This window comes from Camelus bactrianus, chromosome 24 (assembly GCF_048773025.1).
Source record: "Camelus bactrianus isolate YW-2024 breed Bactrian camel chromosome 24, ASM4877302v1, whole genome shotgun sequence".
In the NCBI taxonomy this organism is placed as follows: Eukaryota; Metazoa; Chordata; class Mammalia; order Artiodactyla; family Camelidae; genus Camelus; species Camelus bactrianus.
The window spans coordinates 4,353,179-4,370,989 of NC_133562.1; the positions used below are offsets into that span (position 1 = coordinate 4,353,179).

At 46.3% G+C, this 17,811-nt stretch overlaps 1 protein-coding gene across 6 annotated transcripts in view; it reads left to right on the forward strand.

The window, feature by feature from the left end:
• LOC105071417 (band 4.1-like protein 3) overlaps positions 1-17,811 on the forward strand; it is a 190,102-nt gene that overhangs the window by 54,986 nt on the left and 117,305 nt on the right. The window contains exon 1 of one of the 6 annotated variants that reach the window (XM_074352482.1): positions 15,440-15,677. The exons of 3 other annotated variants lie outside the window; for them this stretch is intronic. The gene's annotated coding sequence lies outside the window, so the exon portion shown is untranslated. Of the gene's footprint in view, positions 1-15,439; positions 15,678-16,124; positions 16,155-17,811 lie in introns of those variants that run through there. 2 more of the 6 variants (XM_074352484.1, XM_074352483.1) reach the window with 2 other exon arrangements.

Here is a 17,811-nt window from a genome sequence, read left to right on the forward strand (position 1 = left end):
TTTCATCACTTGGTTAAGGTGGTTCTGACAGTAAGGGTAGCATTGTATCCTTTTGCAGTTAAGAGATGTTTGTGGGGAGATACTTTGAAGGTTTCCACTTAACTATTCACCCACTAATTTTAGCTTTCATCAATGGGTCTTGCCTGTAGCAAATATTCCTATGGTTTTCTTTTTTCTTTTCTTTTGCTTAGTATTTTGGGGAGCGGGTAATTTAGGTTTATGAGTTTTGTGTTTGCTTTTTAACGGAGGTGCTGGGGACGGAACCCAGGACCTGGTGCATGCTGAGCCCGCGCTCTGCCGCTGCGCTCCACCCCCCCCACCCCCGCTCCCTGTAGTTTTCTATTGGCGAGTTTCCTATTTCCTTCATTCTTTCTACAATTATTAGTTGGAATTCTCCTGGAAGAGTTATTCCTTTTCCTGCTTTCGTTTATTTATTCAGTCAGTTTATTTACAGCAGTACAGACCCTTGGATGCTTACTTGATTCTCTGGGCTATAATTCAACACTATCCTTATTTGTTTTGTTTCTGTTTTTGCTTTTTTTTGCTCCAATTGTTCCAGCCTTAGCTATTAGGAGCTCTTGCAAACTGGCTTCTATGTCCTTTCCCTATGCACCCCTCCCCAACACACACACACTTTTTTTTAGCACCTCCTTACTTCCCGGCATCACAGGATGCTCCAGGCTCAGCAAATCAAACAAACCTTAAAAATTAATTACAGCTATGTATCAGACTTGAAAATTAAAATTTCTCATTGGACAGCTCATCCCGTCCTACCCCTCGCCTTTTAAAAGCGTGGCACTTCTAATGAAGGATTTGCCTTGTATGGCCCCAAGAAACCACAGACGATAATAGCATCTTTGTTCTTTTCCCCCCATAGAAAGTCTTGGAAATCACCATGTAAAGTATGGAATGTAACATTCGAGTCACATAACAACGCCCGCCATTCAATTTCCTTTCAATAAATGTGCAGATGTTCCTCCTCCTGATCAATGTCCCCGAACAAATGTCGATTTTCGGGATGGTGCGGCGGGGTATCCTGCGGTGTTTTCTAGAACTTTAGGATCTGCGAGCTTAATTCCCCTATTTCAATAAACGTGTACTTCACCTGGGGCGGTGACTTAGTTCAGTCACCAGCCGTCTCTTCCTACTGAGCGAATTAAGCTTGAAAAAGTTGAAATTAAAAAGTGACTCTTATCAGGCAAGGTTGTGCTGCCAAAATTGTTTAGTCTTTCTAAATGTTGCCCTGAGGGAGCTTTTTCTTAAAAACTGATTTTTAAGGTAGGCATGAGAGTTCTTCATTCTTAAAGTTCCCACATCTAGATTAGCATGGACTGTGGATGTCCCCCACCCATCACTCATCAGTCGGTTGCCATGACAACCAGGGGAACCCATCAAATTTTAGGTTCAGCTTTAATCAGCTCTCCTACTTGCTCCATTTTTATATCACCCTTTTATGCAAACACCTTAGATTACTTTCAGCATTTCTGTAGCAGTGGCAGAAAACCAAATCCAGCACACAGATTTTGAAAGGATTTGTAGGGCAAAGAGCATCTTGGGGAAGGTGGATGCTTATATTTTCACATCTGGATGGTATCATAGTGCTTAAGCAAAGATCAAAATAAGATGGAAAGAGGAGGGAGGGTATAGCTTAAGTGGTAGAGCACATGCTTAGTATGCACAAGGTCCTGGGTTCATTCTCCAGTACCTCCTCTAAAAATTAAATTAGTAAACCTAATTACCTCCCCCACAAAGTAAAATAAGATGGAAAGAAAAATCAGCAGATTGTATAAACTTAGCCTAAACAATACATTCATGCCTTTGCATGTATAAAGGCAAAATTTTAAATATAATAACACATCATAACATAGGTGCAGTATAATGAAATTTCTCTAGTCTCACTGGAAAAACCTCCAGTGGTGTGGTAGGTGCAAAAATATTTTATTTAAATCACATACAAAGAATCTGAGATAGCAATTAAACCATCAGTAATTTTGTTTACTCTTCATTGGTTTTTCCAGAGAAACAACCAAGTAAATATTGCTTGATTGGTATGAACTATGAAAACATTTCAGATGACTGAGGTTTCCAATAACTGTAAATTTATAAACAGTTACATCCACAAGTTCATTGGTGGATTGATTATTTGGAACTCAGGAGATATTTTCCCATAGGAAGACTTTTAATAGTTGGCTTCCCAGGTAATGGGACAAAAGCCTGCTTCATCTACGACACATGAATGGATAAAACGTCGTATTTCAGTTCCACCGAATTGCCATTGTTCTGCATTGCTGCTATGAGACTTTGCCTTCGGAGTCCTACCTCTGGTGGCAGTGGAGTCAGTGAGGAGTTCACAGGCGGCCCCAGCTCAGCAGCTCCCTGGGGTGGGAAGAGGGGGAGAGAAGCAGAGCTTTCTTGGCAGAAGCAGGGACTTCCCGTAGTTGACATAGACCCTCCAAGTCCCATAACTTTGTCTCTCTCTCTTTTCTAACCAGTGTTCTAAATTAGGAAACCAGGAAAAAGATTTTCTTCTCCATTAATTTGAAAAGAGGGCTGTTAAAAGTCCAGACTCATGATACAAGACATTCCGTGGTAGACACCATTATCATCTCTTCCATTGATCTGCAACTTTGGAGTGACTGTGGCTGCCTCAGCTTCATAAAAATAAAACAGTAGCCAGATATTTTGAAGATCACGAAGTCTTCTCTCAGAAAAAAAGAAATGTGTATTCACCTTCATAAAGATTGCACGCTCAAGTTTCCTTTTTTTGAGGTATTATACAGAAAGAGTCCTAGAAACTTTTCAGTTCAGCAACTATCATTTAAATAATTTCAGACATTGTGCAATGTTGGCAAGGAAAATCCTCCTAAAGTTCAAAAAACTCGTACCTGCTCTAGTCTAATTGAATTACAGCCCCACCGTCAAAGACCAAGACACTTGCAGAATATGAATGTGTGTCCTGTTATGCCCTCTCCCAGATAATGACCCTTGGAGAAAAAAAATCAATGTATTTTTACATAAATATTATAGTGAACATTGAGAGTATGCTTATTACTACGTGCTAGGCACAACTGGAAGAGCTGAACGTATTTGATTCTCAAGCAACCATATGAAGGGTCTGTATAAAATATAGACTGGGGTTTTCTGAATCTCAAGTGATAGAGTGTGTAAAGTACTTACTAAGTACCTGGCAGATAGTTAGCGCTCAATAAATGAGGGTTATTTTTGTGAGCAGGGCTGGTTCTGTTGCTCAGAGTCCTTTTGGAACTGCTTTTTGAACTTCCTTCCAAACTAGCACATTAAACGATTCTAAGAACTCAGTTGAATGTGTTTATAGTTAAAACTCAGGGTTTTGTGTTTGCCCTCTCTCTCTTCTTTTTTCTTTTTTTGATGGCCACTAGCTCTGACCCTAGCGAACCCCCCTATTCATTAGCTCGGTGCGAAATTTCTCTGTCTCCTTCAGGAAAAAAATCCATCTTCAACAACATGATATTTGCAGTTCTTGATGGGATTCCCAAATAATGAGACAAGGGCTCTTAAGAACTTCATAAATAAGTGCTTTAAGAATGCTTTCAGCGGCGGCTGCAGACTGGGAAAAAAATCACATGAGGACCAGCGCGCATATCAGTATATAAGCTCTTATCTCCAGCTGTGTGGTTTCCTGCACTTAGCCCTCTCTGTCAGGCGATGGAACAGCTCAGGTTAGCTAGTAGGGGCCCCTGACTGCTTCTTCCCAGCCCCTCTGTGAAGTGGGTCTGTAAGTTCAACACACCTCCTCCACCTTTTCAAGTGGGCTGGCTCTCCAGGGGCGCCCCGCTCGGCCTCTGCATCCCACCGGGTGAGACGGAGGTGGGTGAGCGCTCAGGGAGCCCGAGGCTGCCCCGGCCGAGGCGGGGCGGCCAGCAGGTATTACTGTGATCGCCACCACAGGAACTCAGAGCTCACGCAGGGCTTTTTGCATCGTTATTTCATTTAATCCCCTCAATGGTCCTTGAAGCAGGGTTAGTCCTTCAGTTCAGAAATGAGAAAGCAGGCATAAGAAGATGAAGGCATGTGGCCCAAGCCACAAGGTTAGGGTCTCCGTGTGGAGGAGCCAGTGGGCTGACTCCAGGCCCGATGCTCTGTCCTGTCCGCGGGACCAGGGGCAGACAGAGAGACTCGTTGTCTGCCAGGCTTCCCCGCAGTCCATCCCCGACGGCTGTACCAGTGTCTCCTCTTTGTCTGCCCTTTAACTCCTCGAACAGGATCGATTGCTGACATGCAGAGAGCACATATGAATCAGGGGCGAAGCTCCGAGGCTGATGCTCTTGGGGGAGGAAGAATCAATGCCGGCAGCATTTCAGGCACCCAGTGTTCCTTCTTGTGTCACACTGCTGGGAGAAATGGCCTCGTTTTGGTTCCCACCGAGTGCCCACTTGCAAATGATATGGATACATATTTGATTGCCCGTGGTGAACCTTACTGAAGTGTCCAAGATCCAAAAGGTCTCATGGAGTCTGGATCTACGTATTTGCTTTTCCTTTGCCTCCAGAAAGAGTGAGCCCCTCGCGACCAAGTGTGCAGGCAGGCATCATGGACTGTACCATCTCCAGTGACAACAGTCCTTCGGTGTTCATTTATCATAAATGTCACTGAGCATTTCCACCATGCCAGGCTGCGTGCACCACGGTGGGAAAACGGCGGCCAGCAGCAGTTCCGGTCCTCGACTGGGACTTGGAGGGAGAGGTAGTTCATCAAACAGTTGCACACACGCAGTGCATAGTTGCAGTGGTGGCAGTGCTGCTGGGGCCCTTAATGAGGATATGTGACCTAGTCAGGGAAGTTGGAAAAGAGGAAGGGAAAGGTGGCGGTCTGACCAGAGCAGAGGAAGAAGGTGTGGTTCAGGAGCCCAGCGAGAGCTCAGGGTGCCTGAGGCTGCCTTAGAGCATGTAGTCCCTGCCCTGAGATCCAGGATGGGGATGTTCTAAGCATCCCCCTTATGTCTTGGGGAGCTCACTCCGATCGGTGAATCTGGAGACCCGAAAAGGAACTATTACAGGGTGGAGGAGACAGATCCAGGAGATTCTGGTAAAATGCAAAGGACTCAGTAATTGAGCTGGTAAAGGGAATAAGGTGCGGAGTGAGGAGGCAGGAAGACACCAGGGTTCTGACCTGCATGCCTGGGGGCGGTGGTATCATTCACTAAGCTCTCTAGTACCTGGTGCTGGAGTTTTTACAGGTTTTTTTTAAGGTTCACGTGCCATGTACTCATACTGTATAGTATGACTCTGAGAAAGTTACCTGCTTCCCTTACAGAACGTGCAACCTAACGATGTGGGGTGGAGGGGTTTTTTAGGATAGTCTATTTCCTAAGACTTGCTGCATAAACTTGGCAATGGTAACACACAGGGACGCTCCTTCCAGAGGGGGCAGGAGGCCTTAGAACTTCAGTGCCCTGGTGGAGGAAGAGGCTGGGCATTTAGGAGACATTCTTGGCAGGTGAAGGAATGATCTGGTGACCTCTGAAAAGGCACTGTGAATCACTGAATAAAACCATAATGCAGGCCAAATGGAAAAACCCAGTAGAGGCTCCAAGCTTGGAATGACAGAATCTAAGACTCGACTTTCGTCGGGATGCCAAGCGCAATCAAAAGAAGTGAACCATTTATTGGGAGCAAGTGGGATGGTGTGATTTGTGGAGACGGAGGGTGGACTGCGACTTCTTTTCCTCCAGCAGCCTCTTCAAACTGTTCCCTGCCTGCTCGTTGCTACATCTTTATAAATATTGCCATGGCAACCATTGATATGAAAAACATTACTGGCCTGGGCACGGCTGCTCCAGCTGAGGTGGCAATTCCCACCGCAGTGGTCATTTCCATTGTTTGTACAGATGAGTGAGGTCCTACCTGGAGCCTGTTACAGCTTCTTTTGTCCTGATAAGACCAGCGCTCATTAAATCCCCCCTGAGGTTAAGTGGTATCTGGGGAGGGGCAGCTTCACCATCCTTTGCTTTCTTCTCTGAGGATGTGGCCAGAGACACACCCTGCTAGTGTCATCCGTGTTGGTTCGTGGGTGAGGATGGGGTGGTGGGGTTCCTTCTTGTATTTAGTTTCTTCCTTTTGAATCTCTTCCTTCTCGTGTCTACTCCCAATCCTGGACAACCTAACTCTGCCATTCTGGACTTTCTGTCCCTCGGATCACTCTTCTCCCCGAGTCTCAGGTTTTATAATCCTTGCTGCTTTCTTCCTTTTTTCATTCAACAAACATGTACTGAAAGGCTTCCCTTGGCCAGGCACTCCTCTCGGTGGCCGGGACGCCCAGGGAACAGGACCCCAGAACTCCTGCCTTTGTGGGGCTCACATCGAGAATGTCGGGGGACAAACAATAAACATAAAGAAATGATGGGTATGTTAGATCACTTTTTTTAAAAAAAGAGTAGGACGCAGGGGTGGGAGTGCTGGGCTAGCTGGGTCACTTTCTGATCAGGCAGCTCAGGAGGGACACCTGGAGGAGGTGGCCTGTGAGCGGACTTGAAGGAGGTGAGGCGTCAGCCGGTCAGGGAGGAGAGTCGAGGGTGGGCTGTGCCGGCTCGTCTGAGGATCTGCAAGGGGGCCGGAGGGAACAAGACGGGAAGTGTGGTTGGTAGAAATGGTCAGACTGGTGGGGGCAAATGATGTAGGTCCTGGAGGCCTTTGGGGGGGCTCTAAATGCGAGTGACGTGATCTGGCTTGTTTTACTAGGATCACAGTATCTTCCGTTTGGAGAATGACTTCAGAGGTCCCAGGGAGGCAGAAGAGAGAGATGTGACGACAGTCTTGCAGGAACCCAGAGAGGGATGGTGACGGCTGGCCCCTGCGTGCCAGCAGAGGGTGTGGGGGGAAGCGCATGGATTCTGGATGTACCCTGCACGTGGAGCCTCGAGGATTTACCCATGGACTAGAGCATCTCCTTTGGCCTTTTTCTCAGACTCGAACTAGGAGTAGTGTGCTCTTCCTAGTAAAAATAGGTGCATATCTGCACCCACATTCCGTGTGGGGTACAGCTTTTCAAATTTGATATTTCCTTTTCCATAGGGGCAGCTCCGGCTGAACCAGCAGCATGCTGTAGGAACAACTTGGCTTTGTGGTTAAGAGCACAGGCTCAGAAATAAACCTGCCCAGTGCCCCTGCTTCCTGAAGTGTGACCCGGGCAAGTTACTGAGCCGCTCGGAGCCTCGGTTTTACCATCTCTAGGACGGGGGTCATGCGTCCCTGCTTCACAGAATTGTGAGGGCTAAAGGGACAACAGAGATATAAAGCCTTTAAACCAGTGTGGGCACGTGGTGGGTGTTAAAGAAAAGTTAATCATAATTATTTTATTAGCATTTGCCTTAAGTGCTTTTAGTATCTTCTTAGACTAAAAACAACCTGAATATTCTTTCTAAATTCGTGTTCTCAGAGACTTTTCAGCAGACTCTTCCTGCTCTTGAATACGTCCATGGTGGCAGAAATAGTCATTGCCTAACTCCATGCTTCTCCGCCTGCAGAGCTAATGCAGTGCTTTCTCATTGCACTGCGTAATCGTAAAGTTACTGTGTTTGAAAGTCAAAAACCATTGAATATTGGCGATTTCATGAGATTTAACCAAATGTGCGTGTGCATGTATATGTATATCTGACTATGTAGTGAGAGGCCTTTTCGGTCTAGCTTGGGAGTCTGACCACCCAAGTTTGTATCCTACTTTTATCCAAGGTGACCCTACTGGACAGAGCTGTGCAACCCTGGACACAGTGCTGACCCAGCTTCTGTGGCATTTACCCTTCTGTGATCTAGGGGCAATCACAGATCTATCTCACAAGGGTCTGGTGATGGTGAAACGAAGTATTCTCATGAACTAGCTCATAAGACAGTTCCTTGCACAAAATAAATGCCCCATAAATATTGGCTCTTTGTGAAAACAGTGATCTCTGGCCTGGGCACCCTGATGGAGAGCCCCAGTGCCTGAACACCCCTGGGGGGAAGCGCTAGCTGCAATTCAAACAACGTGAAGATTGTTTGTTTAGACATGACTCCCTTCTAGACCCCTCTGATTGTGTGCTGGGATCTTCTGTCATCCACTTAAGATAATCACGAGTGCTCAAGCATGTTTTCCCTACTTCACGCAGGAACTTGGAATAAAACCATGAATGATATATTTTTTTTTTCCTTAGGGGTGTTTGAAGAGTTGTTGAAATTTTAGTCATGATATTTAGTGTTATGAGTTCCCTATGCCTGTTGTTAAATATGCCAGCATTTTATTGACACATTGCTATGAATTGGGCAGCCAGCTACAGTACTGAGTTTCCCCTAAAGACTGTGAGTATCAACAAATCTGATGGCAGGCAGTGCCAAGGGAATGCACGTGTGTTCAAAAAATAACTAACTTCACAGAGGATAAGGGGTATGTGGTTGTTTGATCCACTGACTTCTACCAAGTGCTTCAGGCAATTGCTTGAAGATATAAATAGGTGGTTGCTATTAATTTTGATATTTATAGCATCCTTCCTTTGAGGAATTCTTAACATTCAATTTAATTTTGAGCTTTAGTCTTCTTTTATTTCTGTTTCTCAACTCTGCCTACCCATAAAAACCAATGGGGGAATGTTGGAAAATATTTTTTAAATTTTTTTATTTTTTAGGGGGGAGGTAATTAGGTTTACCTATTTATTTTTAGAGGAAGTCCTGGGGGTCGAGCCCAGGACCTTGTGGATGCTAAGCATGCGCTCTACCACTTGAGCTGTACCCTCCCCTCAGTGTTGGGAAATATTGAAGCCTGGCCTTCACTCCCCAGAGGTTCCGATCTCGTTGGTTTGGGGTAGATCTCAAGAATCTGTTATTTTTTAAAGAATTTTTTATTTTAAACTTTTTGTTATGACATATTTCAAATGCACACAGAGGAGAGAGAATTATAATAACAAGCCCACGTGTACCTCTCACCCCACCATGAAAATGAACTTCAGTCACTATTTTAAAAAATCTCCCCTAAGTGATTCTTCCATTGCAGAGCCATGGTTGAGAACCACTGCTCTACGCTAATAAGACAGAAAATGGAAGGACTGTTTCAATAGACACTGATTCGAGAGAAGCTGAAATTTTCTCGAGGCCACACAACAATTTTAAGACATCATCCAGTCCTCTGTTCATCAAGCCATAAGGGCATTCATGAACAGGTATGGTAAGTGTGTGCCTGTTTGATTTTGTTAGAGAGGGGACTCATTGGGAAATGGGACGTGGGACACCTGGAAAACAATTCAGAAAAGGGCTTAGAAATATAGTGCTTTCCCATTTAGAATCTTTACGCCTCGACTCACACATCATGCCCACCCACCTAAGCTCAGTAAAACCTCACTCGGGGATGAAGAGCTGATGAGCAGGGGTGGGCAAGTACCTTAGAGCTGATGGATGGATCAGAGGGGACAGGTGGGAAGGGAAAAGGGCCAGTGGAAATGGTCCTCAGGTTCAGGGAGAAAAAGCAATGAACCGATGGCAGAGTAATCGCAACCTACAATGGAGGTTTGTAGGCTAGTCCATTACATGTATATATACATGCATCTTACTGAGGTCAACATTTGAGTTGCCACCTCAGCAGTAGAGAATTGTGAGCAAGCCCTGGTCTGGGCTCAGAACTTGGAAAATTATTTGATCTCAGAGTTGGACAGGACTTAAAGTACGGTCTTGCCCAAATGCCCACCTAACAGAGGAATCTCTTCTGCAGTATTATTGGCAGATGTCATCTGGTGTCCCCTTGACCCTTTTGGCTGGACAGCCCACTACTCATAAGATAGCTGGTCCACATTAGAATGTATTATCTTTTATTGAGCTGAAACTCCATTCTTCAACATCCCTTTAATGAAAGAAAACATTTCTGATGTCTCTCCCCATGTTGTCTTGTATTACTTTTGTTACTTAAATATTGATGTAAAACTAGATTTAAGTTTCTCATGCTGTAGGTCTCAACTATAAAACCAAACTAGCCTTAGAAATTGATATGAAAAAGTACAGGACTGATACAATTAACGTGTTAATGGAGTTGATCTCGTTTCTCTGAAAAAATTCCTCATGTTGTGCTTCAGGGGAGAAGGATGTAGCCTGTGGTCAGTTTCTTTATTCAATTTGGTCACTAGCTCTCATGAAGCAGCACAAGGGATGCCTGGCTGCACATATGTATGTTCTAGAAAAAGGTATGAATAACTAAAAGTCTCTAGTTGCCGGGCTGGGGAGAGTCAAATCTCAAACTTAACCCAAACGGCCTCCATTTCCCGTTTTAATGAGACATCCCTTGGCAACTTTGTGAAGATGTTTTGTGCACTTGGAAATTAAGGTCAGAGTTGTAGTGTTATTGCAGTTTTCAACAAATGGGCATCTAATCCAATTATTGCTAGAATTGGGTACAGAACAATCTTTCACTGTTATTTATTGCTACACTTACTGCCAATGAACGGCTGTTGCAAACTGCACACAGCGACAGGGGCCAGGCAGTAACTCTTCTTGCCAGATGCGTGCTGACTGCCTCCCTTCAGTTCTGCTCACCTACATGGCTGAATCAGGCCGTCCTCTCATTTGTCTCTGCTCCACCTTCCGTGCAACATCTGGGTGGATAACTTTGTCACCTGTGTCATTATTACTGTGCCCTGGTCACCTGGTTCAGTGGTTCTCAAAACTGAGCGTGACTTCGAATCACCTGGGGAGCTTGTTGAAAGTGCCCAATCTCTGGCCCCCCTCCCTGAGGTTCTGGTTTGCTTATTCTGGGGCTGGACCCAAGATGCTATGTTATTAACAGGCGCTCTGAGGGATTCTGATGTAAGGGGTGTGAATACTTTTAGTGCTTTCCAAGATTACTGTTGACACGGAAATATAAAACGTCAACTCTTTACAACCTGATTGAGAAACTCTGGCATCCTTCTCAGATTTGTAGTATCTGCAAAAAAGCCCGCTTTGGATGTTCTGACAAATGCCTGATAAACATCGTGAACAGGAAAGAGTCAATAGCATAGGCTCTCTTTAAAATGGCTTTGCTCTAATGAGCACCAGATATATTTCAAGGGACACAGATATTCTAATAATGTTTTCATTGACTCCTAGAACATTCTGGAAGCTGTGGACTAGAGTGGAACGACATTTTCAGGTTGTACCCATACTGTTAAGTATGCCTGAATAGGGAGGCAATTGGAAATGGAAAAAAAAAATGGTCCTGGAAAACAGGAATCAAATCAAGCAGCAAAGCTGACATTTCTCTTGGAGTAGTTACAGCTGCATGTTTTGCAGTTTGTAAAGTTAACTATATGTTTGCCCAAAGAGAAGACCATGGATCTGGACACAGAATCAACAATAAACCAGACACCTGAGTGTGTCTTGTTACCATTTATTCTTCTTCAGCTAATTCTTGTTGATTGCTGTTAGAATGAAATACAATCGCTGGTTAGGAGTATTTACGACTTTACAGGAGGCTGAGGGGTTTGCTGGCATTTATTTTATGTCTTTCTGGGGGAAGGGATTAAAACGTTAAGTGTCTTGGCACAACCCAACAGGATCATCTGTTTGGAGTATCAGCGTGGTCTCAGATGGTGAACAGCTTGGGAGTTGAATCGAGTAATATTACAGATTACCAACTTCCATTCTTTATATTTTGCCATTATATACAAATTGCCAAAATATAAAATATTCTTGATGGGTTTTTATTTTTTTTCTTAAGGGGAAGAGAATAGAATTATTGAGCATTAAAACTTTATAAAGAACTGAGGATTGGAATAGCCCTTAAAATTTTACTGTAAGAAATTATTCTATTTAAAAGTGCTGAGATTTCTTTCAAAATTTGCTAGCAATGGAGAAAGCAAAAAAGTTTAATAAGGGCACATTTTAATACAATGAAACTTACATGATGTGTACTGGCCCCGCCTTTTTGACTAATATTTTTACAAGAGCACAAAGACAGAAAGGAGGCAAGTAGGGAATTTGATGAATAAGAATGATTTTTTTGAATGCTGTGCTAGCACATCTAAACTTGCTCCCTCTCATATGTACACATTTTTGTCAGTTTTGTGCTGCTTTTGTACTTATTGGCATCTTAAAATTTCGTTTTGCATCTGTGCTCTGCATGTACGTAGACCCCTGAAATGATGTATACAAACTCAAAATGAAGGAAGCATCTGGAAGCCTTGATGAGCTGTTAACTCGACACTATTCTTAGAACCTCGAAACTCTCAAATGAATTTTTATTTCAGAAGAATAAGCTTGTTGCTTCTGAATTATGCATTCATCCCTGCATTTCCCTTATTTATGGTCCCTGGTAACGCCACAGCTGAAGATTTTGTGTTCTCATTTCACAGACTTGATGTGCAATTCAGGTGCCTGACCTTATCCTGAGCATAAAAGGAGCCTCAACTGGTTACTGCAAGTGTTGTTAACATTGTGCTAAGGCAACTGGTGCTGAGAAACAGCTTAAAGGATGGAAAGATGCGGAGATATTTTTAAATACCACAGTGCTTTAATGGAGGGTGGTCTGAGATTGCCCACAGGGTGAGTGTTGCCTGCCTATGAGGGTGGCCCCATTTGTAGGATTTGCTCAGGCCTCAGTATTTTCCCAGTCCTTGCACTGGAGGGGAACGCCCCGATGGGGGCACTGGACAGACTGTCCGTTGTCTCTTTCCGGAGTCTTACTGGTGAAGCTGTCATACAACCTGTAGTCTTGTTGATGAGGCTGGTGAGATGACCTGCAAATTCTGCCCCTGCCGTGGCTATCAGGCTAGAGTCATCACTGCTGGTCTGGTAGCTGAGGACCAGTGAGTCAGGATGCTGTCGTTGGATGGAGGTTCATGGGGAAGCTTGTTTCTACAGCTTGAGATGAAGGGACACACATATTTTACCTGAAGTCAGTTGTGCCCCTTTTCTCTGTACCATGGTTGGAATTCTGGATTGGCCTTCAGTGATGTATCTTGTTTACAAGAGAGCAATTTCAGGAAGCCCCTTGGAGAGGAAGCCTTAGGATGGTGGTAGAGACCAGAATGGGTATCCTGAGACTGGAGCTGGAGTCCTGGAATCTTTCCCCACACTTCATGGATTATTTCAGCATTTCCCATGTGAACAGACAAAATTTGGAATCTGACTGTGCTTTCAAGTCAAATTTGCACTAACTCTGGTGCTGTGTGAAAGGCATTCCTTTTAACCAAGAACTGCTTTTCTATAGTCCACTGAAAAAGCACCAGGAGAGGTCTTACATTGACAAGAGTCAAAAAATTCTCTGAGGGTAGAGTGGCTTTATTTTTGTAATAAGAGGGAAGCAGGGCGGTACCCATCTTTTATAAAAAAGCAAATGCAACTCTGATGGCATCATCACCTTGCCTTCTACTTTATTTTGTGACTTCCCTTCTCTTTTCCACACGGAAGAGCTCATTATTTTATTTCCTGATGAGAGTGAAATAGTTTCTCATTATTGCTTTTTACCTAGCGGGTATTAAGCTGTGATCATGTCTTTTTATTTTGTGGAACCCTAGTGTTTTTGAAGCATAAGGCATTTGGGAATAATCCTTTATTTTATGCGTGAGGGAACGGAATCCTCAGTCAAGTGACAACTTAGTTCATTATTCGATGTCCGTTCATTTAGCAAAAATGTTTGGTGCTTGCTTGCAATGTACCCAGTGAGGCACTGCGGGGAGACAGAGATGACGCAGAGCAGCTCAGGCACAGTATTAACAAGGTACAAGGAAGAGGGTTTATTACAGAGATGCAAGCAAGTTACTGATCAGCTAGCTAGGTGCTACTCATGAATTTTTGTTTGGCGTTTCTTTTTCTCCGTATGTGTGCTAGGAAAAACAGAAGAGCAGAGAGCCTCGTCAAACCCAAAGTGTTTCACAGTCCTTGCTTCCCAGATTTACTCTTACACCACGAAGCAGTATGGTTTTTACTCCGAAGTTTGAATTCATGCAATATGTGGATAATTAGCTAGGTACTTCTAACTTTTTAAACAAGATTTAGTATTTGAACAGTTTCTCCCAAGAAAATAGACATTCATACACTATTGCTGATTTTCTCCATCACCAGAAAGATTGATTCATCAGTCAGGGAGAAAACAGTTTGCTTTCAATTACAAAAAAAATAGCAAAAATACAGCAATAAAATGAATGAAAATATGAAACCATCTGTCTGGAATGATAATGCCAACGTAGTGTATATTGTAAACAACACAATTTGTTCAAGTCCACTTTGAAAGGAAAGTGTTTTAGAGTGTGCACAAAAGAGGAAAATAAAGCCTTTATTCACAGATCTTACGTGCAAGGCGCACAACCATGTATGTACAGGTGTGATGTGTGCATGTATGTCTCCAACACTGGTGTGGCCCTGATAGGAAACTGATGCAAGTAATCACCCCACATGTCTAGTATTTGAACTTTCACCTTTATCTGTCACCTGAAAGACAGTTCAGGTCTTTGTTATCTCTGGTACTTGGGACAATGCCATAGTCACCTCGTATCAGTTCCTGGTATTGACCCATCAAGTCTTTGCAGTGTCATCAGAGTATTTTTCCTATGACATGTCTTAGGTCACATTTTCTTCCTCAAAATTTCCCAAAGCTGTACATCTTCTACAAAAATAGTTCCTAAACTCCATAGAAACACAGCAACCACAATTTTCCAACCTCCTCTCTCCTGCAACCTGAAAAATGTCTCCTCTGGATTCTATTGCCATCTTTCCTGTCCTGGAAACGCAGGCCAAGTCTTCCCACCCCCAGGGGCCTGGCAGACCAGACCCCGAAGCTCAGCCACAGCCCTTTACTCTGCACCACATCTTTGGCACCCAACAGTAAATGCAATACTTCTGTAAATCCATTTTTCCTTCCCTAAGTGAGTCGGTGAGTTCCCGGAAGGGTGACTAAAAGCATTTGGAGAGGCCCTTAAATATTTTGATAAATGTGTCTTGGCTGCTTGTTTAGAGCTTAGATATTGGGAGACGACTGGGAATCATTTCTTTTGCCTGTAAATCAGTGTACACCCCCACCTCTCCATTTCGGCGGGAAGCCCTACCAATAATGACTTCCCTGGTAGGCTGGGAAGCCTAGACCACCTGTAACTAACCACACGCTTATGGTGGGGAGGCGGGCGATGCCCAAAGACAGGCAACCTCTTCCTCAACCTGTCATTCAGATCTTCTCCACTAACCCAGTATTTCTGGGGCACCCACCCTAGGCAAAACGCCGCCAATTTGATTATTTTTCCTTTCAAACGGGAGGAAAAAAAGACCCCTACCAAACCCCTGCAGTCCCTAAGCCAATAAATAACTCACCTGAAGGTCAGGAGCACCCTCCCCCACCCCTCCCGGGGTGTCTGGGCGGGGTGGAGGGGGAGCCCAAAAAGCGCAGTGCAAATCCAGAGGCGACGCGATTGGCACCGGTCTGGCGGCGTCGGCCCGAGCCTGCCCTGCGCCCGGATGGAGGAGGCCGTGGCTGCGCGACGCTCCTGAAGTCCCGCGGCGCCCCCTCCCCCGCGCCGGGAGGCGCAGTCGGGCCGAGGTCGGCTCGCGCGCGGTCCCTGGGCGTGTGCCCCGCCGCAGCCCGCGGAGCCTCGGTGTCTCCTGCGAAGGGGGGCGCGGAGCGCGGCGAGCCGCCCGCGTCTGCGGCTTCCTCCCCGCGCCCGAGCCCCGCGCCCGGCCGAGAGCACGCGCGCCCGAGCCCGGGCCCCCGGCCCAGCCCAGGTAACTTTTCTGCAGGCGGAGCGAGGGGATCGGAGGGGGTCTTGGGGTCCCGAGGTGAGCGGGCCTGCGGCGCCGCTCGGCCACCCGAACCGCGGGATCCCGGCGCCCACCCTGCCGGGCGGCCCGGACCCTCGCGGGGACCCCCGCCCGGGGACGTGCCGGCTCCGCCCGCCGCGCCGCAGCATCTGCCAAGCGGGCGCGCGGAGCCCGAGCCCTGGCTCCGGCCTGGGGGCCTCCCTCGGAGCCCTGGCCGAGAGGGGCGACTCCTCGGCCCCCTGCGTCCCCGCTCTGTCAGCTTCCTCAGCCCCGCGTCCGGGGCGCCATGTTTTAAGTTACCCCCCGGGTGGGTGGGGTGGGGCGGGGCGCGGGGGCGATACTGCGGCGCCGCCCGGGGCGTGGGGGGCTGCGCTGGGCGCGCGGCGGCTGCGGGCTCGTCCGGGTGCTCGGCGCGGGCCGGCGCGGCGCGGGGCCGGTAAGGTGCGCTCGCACAAAGCATCCCCGCTCGGGAGCGGCCGGCCGCTTTTATGTAACTTGTCCGCTTCCCCGAACTGGGGCAGCGGCCCCCGGACAGCGGCGGGGCTGCGGCCGGCCGGCCGAGGAGGAGGAGGCAGCATCCTGAAGAAGCTGCTCGGGGTCCGGGCACCCGCGGGGCCGGGGGGCCGGGGGCGGCGCGGCTCACCTGGCGCCCGCCGGGCTGCGGGCCGCCTGGGGAGGCCGGTGCGCGGGCGGCTCTGCGGCGGCTGGGGGCGGGGAGGTCGGGAGGCCCGGGTTGGGACGGCGGGAGTCGGGGGTCTCAGCCGGTTTCCGGGGGCCGGCTTTCTCGGATCTCCCCCATTATCTCGCCCTCCTTGCCCTCCCCCTTTCCCCACCCCCGCCAAGTTCACGACTTCTGCAATGCGGTGGGTGTGGTTTCCTAGTAAATTGTCACTGTGGTCCTTTGCAGTGGGAGCCTTCTCTCCCTTTTCGGTTTCCATGTTTCCGGATCCAGAGTTGTCTAGGGGTTTCTTCTCCATTTCCAGCCCAGGGTTAAAGTTGGGAAGAGATTGTTGCAGAACAAATAGAGTGATAAAGAAAACATGTGGTATTAATTACGCGGGGAGGCCGCCGGAGAAATCCTGCGAGGCCAGGCAGCCCTGCGAACGCGGCGCTTGCATGACGCGTTGAAGTCGGTGTCTCAGCTTTTTTACATTAGTCTTGCGGAACTGCTTTTGCAGATGTTCTGCGCGTCCCTTTGGGGGGGCCAGTTTCGGCCCTCTGGGGCGGCCAGGTGTGTGCCGGAGTCTCTCCTGGTAGCATTAACTTTCTTAGTAGAAGATTCGTCACACCAAGTGCTGAAAACATTCTTTTTAAATTTGATACAGATTTTTAAAGTCTCAAGGAACCAAAAATGATTGGAAAAAAAAAAAACTTCCACTTATGATCTGGGAGCTCTGGACGTAGCACCAATTGCAGCAAATTAAGCAGAAAAACTCTATTAAAAGAGCTTGCGTGACCCTGGAGAATGAGAGGTGATTTAGATCTTGGCGTAGCTGGAATTTTAAGAAAATGCATGTTAATGTTGGTATCACAAACGTCTAAAACTTTAGTTGGAGTAACAAATCTATTGTGTGAGGAAATAAATTCTACATTGAGAAGCCTGACTTTAAATTTCAGAGGGCATTGATGAAAATAAAATAGCTGAATACTGAGTCATCTCATTTACATTGTGATTTTCTGGTGGTTTAAAAAAGCAAGATACCAGATGCACCAGTTACTGCATAAACTTAATCCAGCTAATACACTTTAGGCAAGTAATTTTTGCAAAACAATACATGTTTTGTGAATGATTTATCAGTAACGGGAAGGGCAGCCACTTTACTGAATTGTCAACCCCTTTTGAGGTGGAGGACTGAGAAGATATAGGTTAAAGGTCAGTGTCTTAGTGAAATGTTTACATTTAATTTTTAAGTCATTTCTTCTGCAAGAATGTGATTTAGGTTAAAAACAGTTTTTGTAAAGTCTTGTGCAGTGTTTGGACTTGGGCCAACTTTGAATTGTGTTGAAATAGGAGATGTGGAATTTTTTTACTTGATCAGAGGCTGTTTTATATACACTTGGTTTTTAAACATTGGTTGGTCAAATGCATTAAGGGGCC